The following is a 15,932-nucleotide window of genomic DNA, read 5'->3' as shown; positions in this document are numbered from 1 at the left end:
AAAAGGCACTTACAGTGGAAGTAAAAAATGCTGCTTCCATCCTCTTCATATCAAGCTGTCTACTTTTTGTGAAAAAAAAAAAAAAAAAACTTTATCAGCAAGTTGGCTCCCCTATGCGAATCACCATCATTCTAATTCGGGCGCGTACACTGCGATTTGTGAGCACGTGCCCGTGGCCATTCACGAGTGGGGGACCCAACCAGCGGGTCCAGCGGACTCGATGTCCGCCGGCCACCCGCAATCACTCCAGAGACAGGCAGAATGGGGATCTGTCAGTGTAAACAAACAGATCCCCGTTCTGTCAGTAGAGGAGAGATTGTCTGCTCCTTGTGTTTAGGAACAATGATCTCTCTCCTCCTCCAGTCAGCCCAGCCCCCATACAGTTTGCAACACCTCCCAGGAAACACACTTAACCCCTTGATTGCCCCCTTGTGTTAACCCCTTCCTTGACATTTATACAGTAATCAGTGGCTATTTTTAGTTCTGATCGCTGTATAAATGTCAATGGTCCCAAAAAAGTGTAAAAGTGTCCGATCTGTCCGCCGCAATATCGAAGTCCCGCTAAAAATCGCAGCTCACCGCCATTACTAGTTAAAAAAAAAAAAAATTCCATAAATTTATACCCTATATTGTATATGCTATAACTTTTGCGCAAACCAATTAATATATACGCTCATTGCGATTCTTTTTACCAAAAATATGTAGAAGAATACATATTGGCCTAAACTGAGGAAGAAATGTTTTTTCTTAAATTTTTTGGGGGGGGATATTTATTATAGCAAAAAGTAAACAATATTGTTTTTTTCTAAATTGTCGCTCTTTTTTGTTTATAGTGCAAAAAATAAAAACCGCAGAGGTGATCAAATACCACCAAAAGAAGTTCTATTTGTGGGGAAAAAAGGGCATCAATTTTGTTTGGGTACAACGTCGCATGACCACGCAATTGTCAGTTAAAGCGATGCAGTGCCATATCGCAAAAAGTGGCCTGGTCATTAGGAGGGGAAATTTTTCGGTCCTTAATTGGTTATTAACCGGTTCAATACCGGGCATTTTCACCCCCTTCCTTCCGAGACCAATTTTTAGTTTTCAGCGCTGTTGCACTTTAAACGACAATTGCGCGGTCGTGCGACGTTGTACCCAAACAAAATTGACGTCCTTTTTTTTCCCACAAATAGAGCTTTCTTTTGGTGGTATTTGATCACCTCTGCGGTTTTTATTTTTTGCGCTATAAACAAAAGAAGCGCGACAATTTTGAAAAAAAACACAATATTTTTTACTTTTTGCTATAATAAATATCCCAATTTAAAAAAAAAAAAAAAATTTTTTCCTCAGTTTAGGCCGATATGTATTCTTCTACATATTTTTGGTAAAAAAAATCGCAATAAGCGTATATTGATTGGTTTGCGCAAAAGTTATAGCGTCTATAAAATATGGGATAGATTTATGGCATTTAAAAAAAAAAAAATATTTATTTATTTTTTTTTACTAGTAATGGTGGCGATCGGAGATTTTTTTTCGTGACTGCGACATTATGGCGGACACATCGGACACTTTTGACACATTTTTGGGACCATTCACATTTATACAGCGATCAATGCTATAAAATTGCATTGATTACTGTGTAAATGTGACAGGTAGTGAAGGGGTTAACCACTAGGGGGCGGGGAGGGGTTAAATGTGTTTCCTAGGGAATGCTTCTAACTGTAGGGGGAGGGGACGCACAAGGGGAGGAGACCGATCAGTGTTCCGCTGTTCTGGGAACACACGATCGCTCTCCTCTGAACTGACAGGACGTGGATCTGTGTGTTTACACACACAGATCCACGGTCTGGCCCGGTTAACGGGCAATCGCAGGTGCCCGGCGGACATCGCGGCCGCCGGGCACACGCACCGGGTCCCGAGCAACGCGGCGGGCGTGCGCGCGCGCCCCCTAGGCGGCCGGGAACCCGAGGCCGTCATATGACGTCCACCCAAGATGGGAGATCCCATCTGTGGACGTCATATGACTATAGGCGGGTAGGGAAGTGGTTAAGTGAGGTCACATGATCTGCAAGCTCTGGCATCTGGAGCGGCAATGGAAGTCAAGCAGTGGATGATGTCATAGCACCAGGAATTCAGCCTCATTGTCAAGTCACACCTTATAAATCATGTGACTGCACTGAAGCTCATTAAAAAATATATATTTACACCAGTGTTAATTTTGTCATCAAAAACATTTTCGTCATCGGCATTTTTGTAGTGACGAAAGAGAAACGAAAAGTACAGCACATTTTCGTCCACTGACAAACACTATGATGAAAATCAGATCTGTTTTTGTTAACAAACGAAAACGAGGCAAAAATGTGAGGCAGGGACGTTTAGCATCATGAACTAACCTCCGCCTGCTTCCGCAATCCATTCCTAGTAAGCAAGCGCACTGTGACAAGACGACTGCCAGAAACCTGGGAGCGAGAGAGAGCAGCACTGTGCATTACAGGCCAGCCAGGCCCCCGAGTCCCGACTTCTGATGAGACGAACGTGCCGTCAGGCACCCAGAGCTGAGCAGACTGAGTGTACAGTAATAACAGTTGTGGTACATTACAATTACAGCAGGCCTGAGGCCTCCCCTCAGACCACAGTTCGTCCAGAGCACACTGTGCAACTGTGCATTACTGGCCTCCTCTGACCACTGCCAGTGGCATCCAGGGCACTGTGGATTACAGGCCATCTCTCAAACCACCATCCAGCACTGTGTAGCATTACAGGCCTCCTCTGATCACACTGGCAGTGGCATCCAGGGCACTGTGCATTACAGGCCATCCCTCAGACGACCACCATCCAGCACTCTGCAGTATTACAAGCCTTCTCAGACCACCATCCAGAGCACTGTGCAGCATTACAGGCCTCCTCAGACCACTGTCCAGAGCACTCTGCAGCTTTACAGGCCTCCTCAGACCACCGTCCAGTCCACTGTGCAGCTTTAGAGGCCTCCTCAGACCACCGTCAAGAGCACTGTGTAGCTTTACAGGCCTCCTCAGACCATCGTCCAGAGCACTGTGCAGCATTACAGGCCACCTCAGACCGTCCAGAGTGGCTAAATCTGTATCTGTGAGCTTGTGCAAACCTTAATATCATAAATAATAACATGATATTAGATTATTTTTACTCCAGGAGTATATAATATATTTGTAAATTCTAGAGAAATGCTTAAATAACGCATCACAATTTAACTGAACACAATGGATTTTAGTTGACTAAAATTATTTTATTCGACTAATGTACAGGAGATTTTAGTCGACTAAAATACAATGACTAAAATGGGACTAAAACTAAAATGGCATTTTAGTCAAAGACTATGACTTGGCCATTCGTAAAAGTGAAATGCATACGCTACAGCTAAGGCCTGCACACTGGATGTTTTGCTATCTCTCCTAGATGCCTTTCTTCCTGGCAACGGTGTATTGGCAGAAAAAAAAAATTGCTCAACACCTGTAAACGCTAAGTGCCAAGCATTTGTGCATTAATTAATTTAAATGGCCAGAATAATATTTTTTTCTGCCCATTGAAATGAATTAAACTTAAAATGCTAATTGTGGCTAGCGTCAACGCGTGTTTAGATGCGTATACAGACGACAAGCATTTTTTCTGCAAAAACTCTGCTGCTCTGGGGCGCACTGCCAGTGATTTTTATTTTCTGCCTCTAAACACCTATGTGTGTATAGGCACATAGGCTAACATGCAGAGGCACAAAAAAAAATGCCAGACAGCGCTGAAAACGTCTAGTGTGCATGAGGCCTACAACATCTATTAACAACCCTGTTTTTGTGAAAGTACCACTTACAACTGTATATTTGGATCTTGGATCTGCTTGTAGAAGATGATCACAATTTGACCTATTGGCCTTGTATCTGGTAACAGTGGTATCTTCAGTTTGTTACCTAAATGTAAGTGTAATGATTTTTCAAAACTCCCCCTATTCAGTTCTATAACTTCTGAATAGTACATACCAGTGCCCTTCCTATTTGAAATGCTGAACCTCCTCCCATTACACATGCAGATGTGTGGGGGGGTAGGCCCCTCCACAAAATTTGCTGGCCCCACATTAGCAGGATAAGGTGGATATTACAATTGTGTGCCTCCACTACCAATTGTGAGCAGCCACTACTGAGTTTAGCTGGAGAAGGAGAGATTGCACTGTGAACGGGTACAGCTTGATTGGCCTGGAGTCGGCAAATGGTTGGGTTTTTGTGGAGGCCCTTCAACATCTGCTTGTGTAATGGGAGCAGATGTAGCATTTGAAACAGAAGGCATGGTGGTATGTACTATTCAAAAGATATGGAATTGCACAAGAGGAGTTTTAGAAAATTTTGCTGAAGGTGAACTTAGGCTTGAAATGTTTGTCTGCTCCTAGCTAGACAGATACATGTCTTTAAAAAAATGTTATCGGTTTTCTGTACAATTAGAAGTAATCAGTCCTGCTAAGTCTAAAGAGGAAGGAGCATCTGCATTAAAATAAGCAACATTCATAAGCACCTACATCCCAAAGGTTTTCAACTACACATTTTAAAAGGTTTGCTTCCTTCATCTCTCTTTAATTAAACACACTCCAATAACACATTACTTTAAAAGGAGAATATTCCCTAGAATTTCTAAAAGCTAATATCAACTCTCCCTAAGCCTGGTAAGGAAGAAGCCAATGTCACCTCAAAATTTATGACCCATTATGGGCTAAGCTTAGCCTAAACACTGTTTGCAAATACACAGCCACTTGTCCGGCTCATTTCATTGCACATCTGTTACATTCTGGATTTACTCCAGAGAACTAATCAATAGATAATTCAAAACAAGTGATCAACATAATACCTCATGCGTAATTTATCATGGGTCTAAATACAGCATTTAACTCCACACTGGGAGTTTGAAGAGGGCCTTTTTATTCTTTGGGTTCTCGAGAACATTCATATCAGCAAGTAAACGGTTTAATAATAATCCATCTCCTTAAACTAAATTGCTTTTGAAGCTTTCTAAAACCTTTTTGAAAAAGTGGGAACGGGACAAGGCTGCACCCTTTCTTTGCTCATTTATGCTTTAGCAACTGCTCACTAACATCTCTAATAGTGCCATTCAAAGACATGCTGGTAGGTTAATTGGCTTCTATCTCAATTGGTCCTAGTATGTGTGTGTGTCTGTGTATAAATGGGAGTTAGGTCAGCCATAGACAGTTTGAATTTTGGCCAGTTCAGAAGGAACCGGCCAAGATTCAAACCATTAATGTGTAGGCTAAATGTACCAAGTTGATCGATCAATCAACTTGGGTACAACCAGCCTGCCGGATTCACTTGTAATTATTGCAAGTGACTGCTATAGCCCCTAGTGATAATCACTGTCCTCTCCTGTCGCCCCCCCCCCCCCCCCTTTCCCGCCGGGAGAAGACAAATGCTCGGTAGGAGAGATTCCCCTGTCAGCACTGCAACCTGTGGTTGCAGGAAATTTGTGCTGTCTATGGCCAGTCTTAACGCCTGTACACACGATACGAAAATCGTAAGAAAAATTTCCTCCAATGAACGATCTGCCGATTTTCATACAAAACCAGTCAACACATTACGTCACTTCTGAAGTTGTATTCTGTCATACGAGAATTTTTGTATGGTGAGTAACCTCTTCACTTTCGTCATGAAACTAGCATGCAACAAAAAACGGATGTTCGGTCGTCCGAAAATCTGATCATGTGTATGAGGCTTTAGGGACCTTAGACTGTAAGCTCCTTGAGGGCAGGGACTGATGTGAATGTACAATATATATGTGTAAAGTGCTGTGTAAACTGACGACACTATTAGTACCTGAAATAAATAAATCAATCCTAATGTCTTCCTTCTCTGCATTTTCCTGGTGCTGCAGTAGAAATCTGGAATCTGGCAGGGTGGAAAAATGACTGCCTTTTCATTAGTACAATGACAATGCACATGCAATGCATTTCTTCAAAACACTTTAAATCACACAGAATTAAAGTGTTTAGTTGTCACTTTTGTCGATGTAAATTCTTTGCCTATGATCCTATTCTGGCACTATATAGCTAATTAATAGTAAACACAAAATGCACCTATTTCAATAATGCAACATAAAGTTGGTAATATAACTGTGAGAAATAAAGGTGCAGTTGGTTTACAAAACAAAATTACCAACATTTAATGTAATAAAAATAAAACATCTACATCCAACACCCAATTTTAAAAATGCTTGGAAGAGAAACAGGGTAGAGGAGAAAAAGTAAGAAAAAAGCCCCTTTTCTCTTTCTTTTGTGCTGAACAGCCTCCAGGGATGTTATGAATGATGTTTTCCTGAATTCTTCTTTAGGGAGCAAGGTCTCATTTCCGATCTAAAAATCTTTTGTTCTACATGCTGGGCAATTTGTCTGATAGCATCCTCTAATTGACTTTAGAAGGATAAATAAGTAAAAGGTACTGAAGTACTGTAACAGTAATTTGTTGGAGGAAAAAAAAAATTAAAAATGCTTAGAGCCTACATTAATCAACTAAAAATCTCAGACTACAGTTTGTAGTGCTGTATTACTGTATAATTCAGTGTTAAATAACAGCAATTCAGCACCTGGCTCTCCTTGAAGGGGATTTCAGACATAAGCAGTTCAGATTTTAATCTCCTGTGTTATTAGAGCTCCTGACAGTTAATATCAGAAATCTGAAGGTGACCATCTAAGAAAGAAGAAAAACAACTGTGCAATTTAAAACCTCCATAAAACAGAGCTACTTTAGCATGGAAAGATACTGCTTTTGAACTTTTTTGATGGTGTTCCTCATAGTACTAATTAGACTATAATAGACAAATCTTATGCACGATTTACTAATAGAAATGCATGACTACAATACTTCTGCCCATAAGCTACAGGGATATAAAGGCATCTTACAGGATTCTCTCTGTCTAAAAATCTGTCCGCCATTGTTCTCGACCTTATGCTCATGTCAGAAATGATACCAAAAGTCTGTGTTACTCCATTAATTACTGTATTTATCAGCGTATAACACGCAAAGCATATAACACGCACCTTCAATTTAAGAGGGAAGTTTCAGGATTTTTTTTTTTTTTAAATATACAACTTTGAAGCAAATAAGGGTCAGTGCCTATCAATGCAGCATGATTAGTGCCCATCTGCAGCCTCCCCATCTCCCATCAATGCCCATCTGCAGCCTCACTATTTCTCATCAATACAGCCTAAACAATGCAGTAAATCACAGAGTCGTCACCTCCTGTTTACTCGGCTCTCACACACAGTCCCGCCTCCGCCATTGGATCAGCTCCTGTGATAAACAGAACACTGGTCCAATGCCGGTGGCGGAGGCGGGACTGTGTGTGTGACGTGAGAGCTGAGTGAGAGGCGATGACAGCTCTGTGAATTCCAGCGGCGCTCGCCCCCCTCCTTAGTACACTCTCGGCGTATAACACACACCCGTGATTTGCCCCCTATTTTCAGGTGGAAAAAGTGCATGTTATACGCCAATAAATACAGTAAATGCTGCCAGGGCATGCATTCCTACTATCTGGAATCTATACCACCAACATTTTAACAGTGGTTTGCCAGGGTGAACGATATTCAAACTTTGAAAGACCATTACACTGCTCTCAGGAATAAGTCAGCAGACCAGACAAAAATATTGTATTATTGGGAGGAATTGAAATGCTCATCCGAATATAAACAAATACATTCAGAAGTCTAAAAGCCATCCTGCTCCCCCCTTTTTTTTTCCTATTGACCCGTGGTTCCTCAGGCTGAAGTCCTCACCCCCCACTCCCCCTTCCTCCATTCCTAGACCCTATTCCCATAATATATGCCTATAGTATCTCGCAAAAGTGAGTACAACCCTCACATTTTTGTAAATATTTTATTATATCTTTTCATGTGACAACACTAAAGAAATTGCACTTTGCTACAATGTAAAGTAGTGAGTGTACAGCTTGTATAACACTGTAAATTTGTTTTCCCCTCAAAATAACTAAACACACAGCCATTAATGTTTAAACCGCTGACAACAAAAGTGAGTACACCCCTAAGTGAAAATGTCCAAACTGGGCCCAATTAGCCACTTTCCCTCTGTGACGTTATAAATAAAATATTTACAAAAATGTGAGGGGTGTACTCACTTTTGTGAGATGCTGTATGTGTTTTTTTCTCACATAGAAAATATAAAAATCCGAGTGGTTTCACTGAACACTACATGCCAAAGTATACAGCTACTACTTACTGTAGCATCTTTCATTGTGTTGTGTGTTCTTGGATTATAGCATGAGGTCAACTTATTTGTGCATTTCCATAGCTTGTTTGTAATTTTTTGCTATTTTATGTGGTCCTGCTTTTTCTTGTTCTGAGGCTGATGCCTCCCAGCCCCTTAAGTAGCTCTAAATGCCTGGGGTGAAGGTGGGCATTCCGATCATGTGATTGGCAGTCACAGCGGTCATATGCAGGTATACCCGTTCATTACTGTGCTGGGAGCATGCAGGGAGCGAGCTCTCAGCACAGTAAAGTGTTTACATAGGGCCACATATATGCGGTCACTCGGTGTTAAAGAGAAGTGGTTAAAAAACAAAATGCATGAGAAGCCTAGCGGAGCAGACATGCATTGTTAGAGCTCCACACCGCTGAGGAGAGAAGAGAAGGACAAAGCGGAGCCTGCAGGCTCAAAAGGTATCCATTTGAACCTTTTTGCCCCAGGGAACAAACTGTGAAAGTTTGGGCAGGAAATATGGTACTGGGAGGAAACCGTGGCAGAAATAAAAATCACCTCACAAAGAGCTCACAGGCACTCACTGCAGCTGAAGCAGCTCCAGTCACCTCACAAGATACAGCATCAGGGCGCTCTCACAGACAGAAAATGTCACAGCAAGACTCTCCATTTGAGTCAGATACAGAACAAATCCTCTCACAAACTTCTCCACAAGCCTCCTCAGTATCCCCAGTAATATTATTACAATTTGAAAAGATGCTTCATAAGGCTTTAAAACAAACCTCAGACCAAATAACAAACAGCCTAACCAAAGAAATAAGAGAGCTGGGAAACCGCACCGCAGCCTTAGAAATAAAAATGGATGAAATTGAAATTACAACCCAAGAAAATATAACAGAATTGGAACAATTAAAAAAAGAGAATTTAATACTTCAAACTAAGCTCGAAGATTACGAAAATAGAGCCAGACGTTCAAACTTGCGCATAAGGGGAATACCTGAAACTCTGACAGACCTGCAATCTACTATTACTGCTCTATTACAAGAACTAAAGCCAGATATCCCTATTGAACGTTTAGAACTGGACAGAGTACACAGAGCCCTCACAGCCAAAAAGAAAGATGGACCCCCACGTGATATAATCACAAAATTTCATTATTACAGAACGAAAGAACAAATACTAATTGCTGCAAGAGAAAAAAAGGAACTTAATTTTCAAGGACACAATTATCAAATTTTTGCTGACCTATCCCAACTTACTATTACTAAAAGACGATCCATGAAACCCCAACTAATGGAACTGCAACGCCACAACATTATGTATCAATGGGGCTTCCCCTTTTCAGTCAGATTTAACTACCAAGGTACAATTTACAGAAGCAGATCAGCAGATGAACTACAACAAACCCTTTTAAAATTAAATCTGACAGAACCCACAAGCAGCAACACTCCCACACGCAGAAGAATGGCATCATCTTCACCTTCAGGCAGCACCCAGAAAATTCCAGAACAAAATGGGAATCATCATTCTCACAAAAGAGGCCGTTATGCCACATCATCCATGGACCAAGAAGATTCAATGGACTGACATCCTAATTCCTGATATCTCTTCATTTATATACTATACTATACTAAGAGATGGTTCTCTATAAAAAACCTATATTTATAACTGAATGTAACTGCATTCTGATAGTCACACACTGTGTGGGATCATGTTACATTCCAGTTATATTTCTTATTACTTCTGATTCATATAGCCTTAGAATATATAAGTGAAATAAGGAAATTCTTGTTCAGTTATATATTATCAGGTAATAACAATAGATTTATTACTTTTTAGGACAAATATGTTCAATAATCCAGAAGTAATGGAAGCTTTTTTTTTTTTTCTTTCTTTCTTTTCTTAAAACAAATATATTATTACCTAACTAGTTCCTAGAATTATGTTTTTGTTTATTCTAATCTGAAGCAATACAACCTCAATTTTATGAGTTAACATATCTAAACAGTTACATATGAATAAAATATGTAATTGTTTACTCTAAAAGGGTTAAAATCCCAAAATAATTAAAACTATCTTCATCAATACCAAAGTTATTAACAGTACCTTTCTAACTGAATTATTTAGCCTAGGGCAAGACTAACCATATACAACCACCCTGGAATAAATAATTTCAACAAAAACTATATTCTGCACTCCAACTAATGAAACATCATTTTGATGTCTTTTGACATAGCACTTCTCTCCTGTAAGCGGAAGATCCGTGTACCCCCATTAGCCCTCCTCATTCTCCCAACCATATTATGTGGGAGTGTGACGAAGGCACTTATTCCCCTGAGAGAGATATTTATTCTCTTTCACGGGTAAATTGTGATTACTTGCAAAAAATTATTTATACAATGTATCATCTAATCTCATATGTTTTTTGTTTACTCTTTACTCCAGAATTCACTGGTTTCTTTTCTATCTATTCATCTCTTCAGTCCACACAGGTTGATCTGCGCAGTCAGCTCTGCATAACAAAAAGTAAGTCAAAACTATTTGATCTATTGCCATGGTACCACTGAATATACTTTCCCTGAATGTTCAGGGAATAAATGTCCCTCAAAAAAGGACCAAAGCCTTCCGTACTTTCCATAACAAGAAGGCTCACATAGTATGCCTCCAAGAAACACACTTCACCAAAGATTCTACTCCAAAATATATTTCTCCTTTTTATCAACAAATTTACACGGCTTCTGCCTGTACCAAGCAAAGGGGAACTCTAATTGCATTTCACCGATCCACACCATTCACCTTATCATCAGAAATTAAAGACCCAGAAGGTAGATACCTGATACTCATGGGTTATATAATGGATACAGCAATCACGGTGATTTCCTACTACGCTCCTAACAAACAACCTACACCATTCCTCTCACATATATTACAAGTGATTAATACACACAAAATAGGAACAGTGATAATGTGTGGGGATTCGAACCAGGTCCTCCTCCCATTTCTAGATAAATCCCCTTTTACACCATCCAAAATAACCTCTAGATTACCTTTTTCTCAACTTCTTTCCAAATACAATCTGGTAGATTCATGGAGAGAAAGTAACCCAATGAAAAAGAAATTCACTTATTTCTCGCACCCTCATCAAACCTTCACCAGAATAGATCATATTTTTCTAACAATAGGAATGATACCAGAAATTATTGCATCAGATATAATTCCGATTCCGTGGTCTGACCATAATGCAGTATACACTACTATAGCCTCAGCCATACCAAAAGCGCATGACCCAACGTGGTACTTACCGGACATAATGCTCAAACACCCACTACATCAGATGGCCATTGAACAAGCTTTAAAGGAATACATATCAATTAATAATACAACAGACATCTCCCCATTAACACTGTGGGAAGCTCATAAGCCTGTCTTGCGTGGTACAATACAAAGACAAATGGCACTATTTAAACGGGAACGCAAAAATCTAGCAAAAAAACTAGAACTCAATTTTAATGCAGCCTACATATCATTTCAAGATAATCCATCTCAGAGTACAAAATCTCATCTGGAAAAATCTAGATTGGAATACGATCTATTTCTCACTGAGTCAGTTGATAAATCCCTCAAACGCTCCAAACACAATTTCTACATGAATACAAACAAACCAGGTACATATTTGGCTCGGGCATTAAATTCAACTAACAAATCTTTCAAACCAATACGTTTGAAATTATCAAAAAATGTTTACACTTGTAATCCAGTTAAAATAGTCCATAAATTTCACTCACATCTCGCAACTTTATACAAGACAAACAATGAATTTAATCCTACAGAGGCTGAATCCTTTTTCTCAAAAATAACCTTACCTGAGTTATCTCAGAATCAAAAAAGCAGTTTGGATGAGCCTATAACTATAGATGAAGTTGCTAACGCCATAAAAGACCTAAAACTTAACAAAAGACCAGGCCCAGACGGCTACTCGGCTTTATACTATAAAACATTCTCAGAAATACTCTCTCCCATTCTCACTGAAACTTTTAACAAACTTCTAGATGGACATTCTTTTCGGCAAGAAACACTAATGGCAATTGTTTGTATGATCCCAAAACCCCTTTCTGATGATACTTCCTGTGTGAATTATCGGCCTATCTCTCTGTTAAACCTCGATATTAAATTATTAGCAAAAATAATAGCAAAACGCCTCAATAGCATTATAGGAAAATTAATACATAGAGATCAAGTAGGCTTCATGCCAAATAGACAGGCAGGCGATGATATACGCAGGGCAGTGTTATTGGCACATATTGCTAAAAAACGGAAAATCCCTTTATGTTTTCTATCTCTCGATATTAAGAGGGCATTTGACACAGTATCCTGGCAATATATGCAATATTCATTACAAAAATGGGGTTTTGGACCCCACTTTTTAACATGGATCAAAGCATTATATAATAAACCCAAAGCCTATATAAAATATGCTGGATACAAATCTGAAGCCTTTAATATCGAAAGAGGTACCCGACAGGGTTGCCCATTATCTCCCTTATTATTTGCCCTTATACTCGAACCCATGGCCCAATATATCAGAACAAACCAAACTATAACTGGCATTGAAGTAGGAGGTATTACACACAAATTATGTATATTTGCAGACGATATATTACTTTTTCTATCATCACCACAGGTCTCTGGTCCTAACTTAATACCAGCTCTTGATGGATTTGCAGCCCTATCCGGCCTTATGATTAATCCTAAGAAATGCCTAGTGCTTAATATTTCACTCACAAACATGGAATTGATCCCGGCTAGGGCTGCACTCCCATTCACATGGGCAGAAAAATCAATCCCATATCTTGGAATTCATTTAACAGCCTCTCATTCTGACTTATTCTCAACCAATTATCCTCCTGTATTAAGACAGATCACAAATCTAATAAAACAATGGTCGCAACTTCCTTTATCCTGGATGGGGAAGATTAATGCAATCAAAATGACTATTCTACCCAAATTGCTTTATCTATTCAGAGTCCTCCCTATTCCAATTCCTTCCTATTTTTTGAGAATAGTACAAAAAAGAGCAACTTCGTTTATATGGGGCTCTTCTAAACCACGTATACCTATACACACACTACATCTTCCCAAAAATAAAGGAGGCCTGGGATACCCTAATTTTACTAACTACTACAGAGCGGCACATTTGGCCAGTCTGTCCAAATACCATGCAAAACAGGAAATCCCATTATGGGTATTTATAGAGGCTTCAGAAAATGACCCTCTATTAATATCAAATTTATTATGGCTTGATCCTAAAGACCGCTTTAAAATTCATAATCCCATAACTAAACACTTCTTATCTCTCTGGGATAAACTAAAAACCAAATATCAGTTACAATCTCCACACAATCCTCTCCTTTCTTTTATCAGAAATCCGGCCTTTTATCCGGCATGGATCTACCCAAATTCTTTTAAAGCTTGGACGACATCAGGCATTCAGACACTAAATGACTTCATAGCATCTAAATCATTCCTTTCATTCCCATCGCTTAGAGAAAAATATGATCTACCAAACTCTGAGATATTTAGATATCTCCAAATCAAAAATTTCTATACACCATTCCTAAAGGGGGATACACCATTATCCCAATTATCCATTTTTGAATCAATCTGTACAAAAGATCCATTTGCTAAAGGTACAATTTCATCACTTTATAATCAATTATATGGAGTACCAAATCTTAATAGACCCTCTTACGTTCAGAGGTGGGAGGAGGACCTGGGACGAACTTTAGAAGACACGGACTGGTCTAACATATGGCTCACATCTAAGTCATCTTCACCCAACATCTTAGCACTGGAGACAAATTATAAAGTCCTAACTCGCTGGTACCTTGTACCCGCTAGAGTGGCAAAATATTCACCTAATACCTCAGCTCTTTGTTTTCGAGGATGCCCAGAAATAGGCACATATTTACACATATGGTGGACGTGCCCAGTAATCCAAACCTTCTGGAAGGAAGTCTTCGTGATTGCATCTAAAATATTTAAAAAAATAATACAACCAGATCCATATTTAACTTTACTTAATCTAAAACCGGAATGGTTAACACTCTCTCAATTCAAACTTATGATCCAACTAATAACGGCTGCAAAACAAACAGTGGCCAAGGCATGGAAATCTCCTACATTGGTACTAGCAGAAACAATTCACAGAATGAATAATACAATGTCCCATGCTAAGATGGTAGCCATCGATCAAAATCAAATTCCAAAATTTGAAAAACTTTGGCATCCTTGGATAAAACAACAGTTCCTGTCAAACTTCAATGACTCTGTCCTGTTGCCATGGTAACAGATTAAATGACTTACAGAGACACCCATTCTAAGGCTTCAAAGAGAACTAAAAAGAATAATAAACTGACGAGCGGGACAACCTTGTGGACCATACCTCTACCTTTCAACCCTTTTTCTTCTTTCTCTTTCCTTTTCTCCATCTTACGATTAAAGCTCATTATCAGAATTTATTTGACCTATATACACTCTACTTGTAAACAATATGTATAGTAGGTATAAATCATTTAAATACCTACAAAAGTAACTAAGGAAATGATATATATCTTTAATTTAGGTTTACGTGAACCCAATGTTTAATATTTGAAATTTCATGATATTTACCTATATAAACCCTACTGTAAAACAATGAGCTTACTTTATAGATCCTTGTAAACTTACTTTATGTATCTTTATAACATTGTATACTCAATAAACTTCTTTTGACAAGGAAAAAAAACAAAATGCATGGTACTATAATACATGAAAAAAGAAAAATTGTAGATGTACACTATATTATCTGCAACTTCTCTTCCTACCTCTACCTTTTAGTAACTTTTTGGTAAGAATCTCACTGGGTGTTTTGGAAACATTTCCATAAGTTTCCATTGGCCTGACACCAAAGCTTATATGATAAACAGCTTTAAATGTATGTAAATCCCAACAATGAACTGCTCTTATTTGCTCCATTTTGGTCTGTTAAAAATACAATTGAGAGTGTTTGGTTATATCTATTTGATAAGTGCAGAAAAAACCTGCTGATTTTGTTGGAGGTTAAAGCAATTGTAAATCTCTGACACAAAATATGAACAAAGCATATCCCTCTATAGTGTGTACTTGTCTCAATCCAGAGCACTAAGTGTTATTTCTCCCTGCTTCCTCGTTCCTCTGCTATCTGTATGAGTCACCTGGGACAAGTTTTCCTAAAACCTTGACAGGACTTGGAGCTCCAGCACACAGCCTGTGATTGACAGTCTCAGCTCTGTTCATGTGTGCTGTTGAAGGAGGGGGGGGGTGCCCCTTTTTTCCAATCAGCTCTTAGAACTAGGAGTTTATCTTCAGCTCCCCGCCCCCTAATTTCTGAAAGTTCAGAAAAGTTTTATAAATTCTGCACTTTGAACAGCTGTAGAGAAGAGAGGGCCTCAGATTAACAGGTATAACATATGAAGGAGGATTTGTTTTATCTCTGTGTATCACCTAAGGCTAGTCACTTCACTGGGCATATGTAAAAGTTTGCAACCACTTTTAGAGCTTTCCTGAGACCTACTTACTTTGAGTGTTATCTCAAAGAGCCTTCTTATTTCTTATTGCGGATAACAGAACAATTAGCATTTACATTGCAGAGATCTGATAGTGGGAATTGTTAAGGTGTCTGGCAAAAGACATTGGACAGGG

The 15,932-nt window shown here is 39.2% G+C and overlaps 1 protein-coding gene across 2 annotated transcripts in view; it reads right to left on the bottom strand.

The window, feature by feature from the left end:
• LOC141144583 (serine/threonine-protein kinase ULK4-like) overlaps window positions 1-15,932 on the bottom strand; it is a 1,176,078-nt gene that overhangs the window by 580,614 nt on the left and 579,532 nt on the right. The gene's annotated exons all lie outside the window — the stretch shown is intronic.

This window comes from Aquarana catesbeiana, linkage group LG05 (genome assembly GCF_042186555.1).
Source record: "Aquarana catesbeiana isolate 2022-GZ linkage group LG05, ASM4218655v1, whole genome shotgun sequence".
NCBI classification, from domain to species: domain Eukaryota; kingdom Metazoa; phylum Chordata; class Amphibia; order Anura; family Ranidae; genus Aquarana; species Aquarana catesbeiana.
Note: the sequence above shows the minus strand (reverse complement) of the source record. Positions and strands in the feature narration are given on the sequence as shown.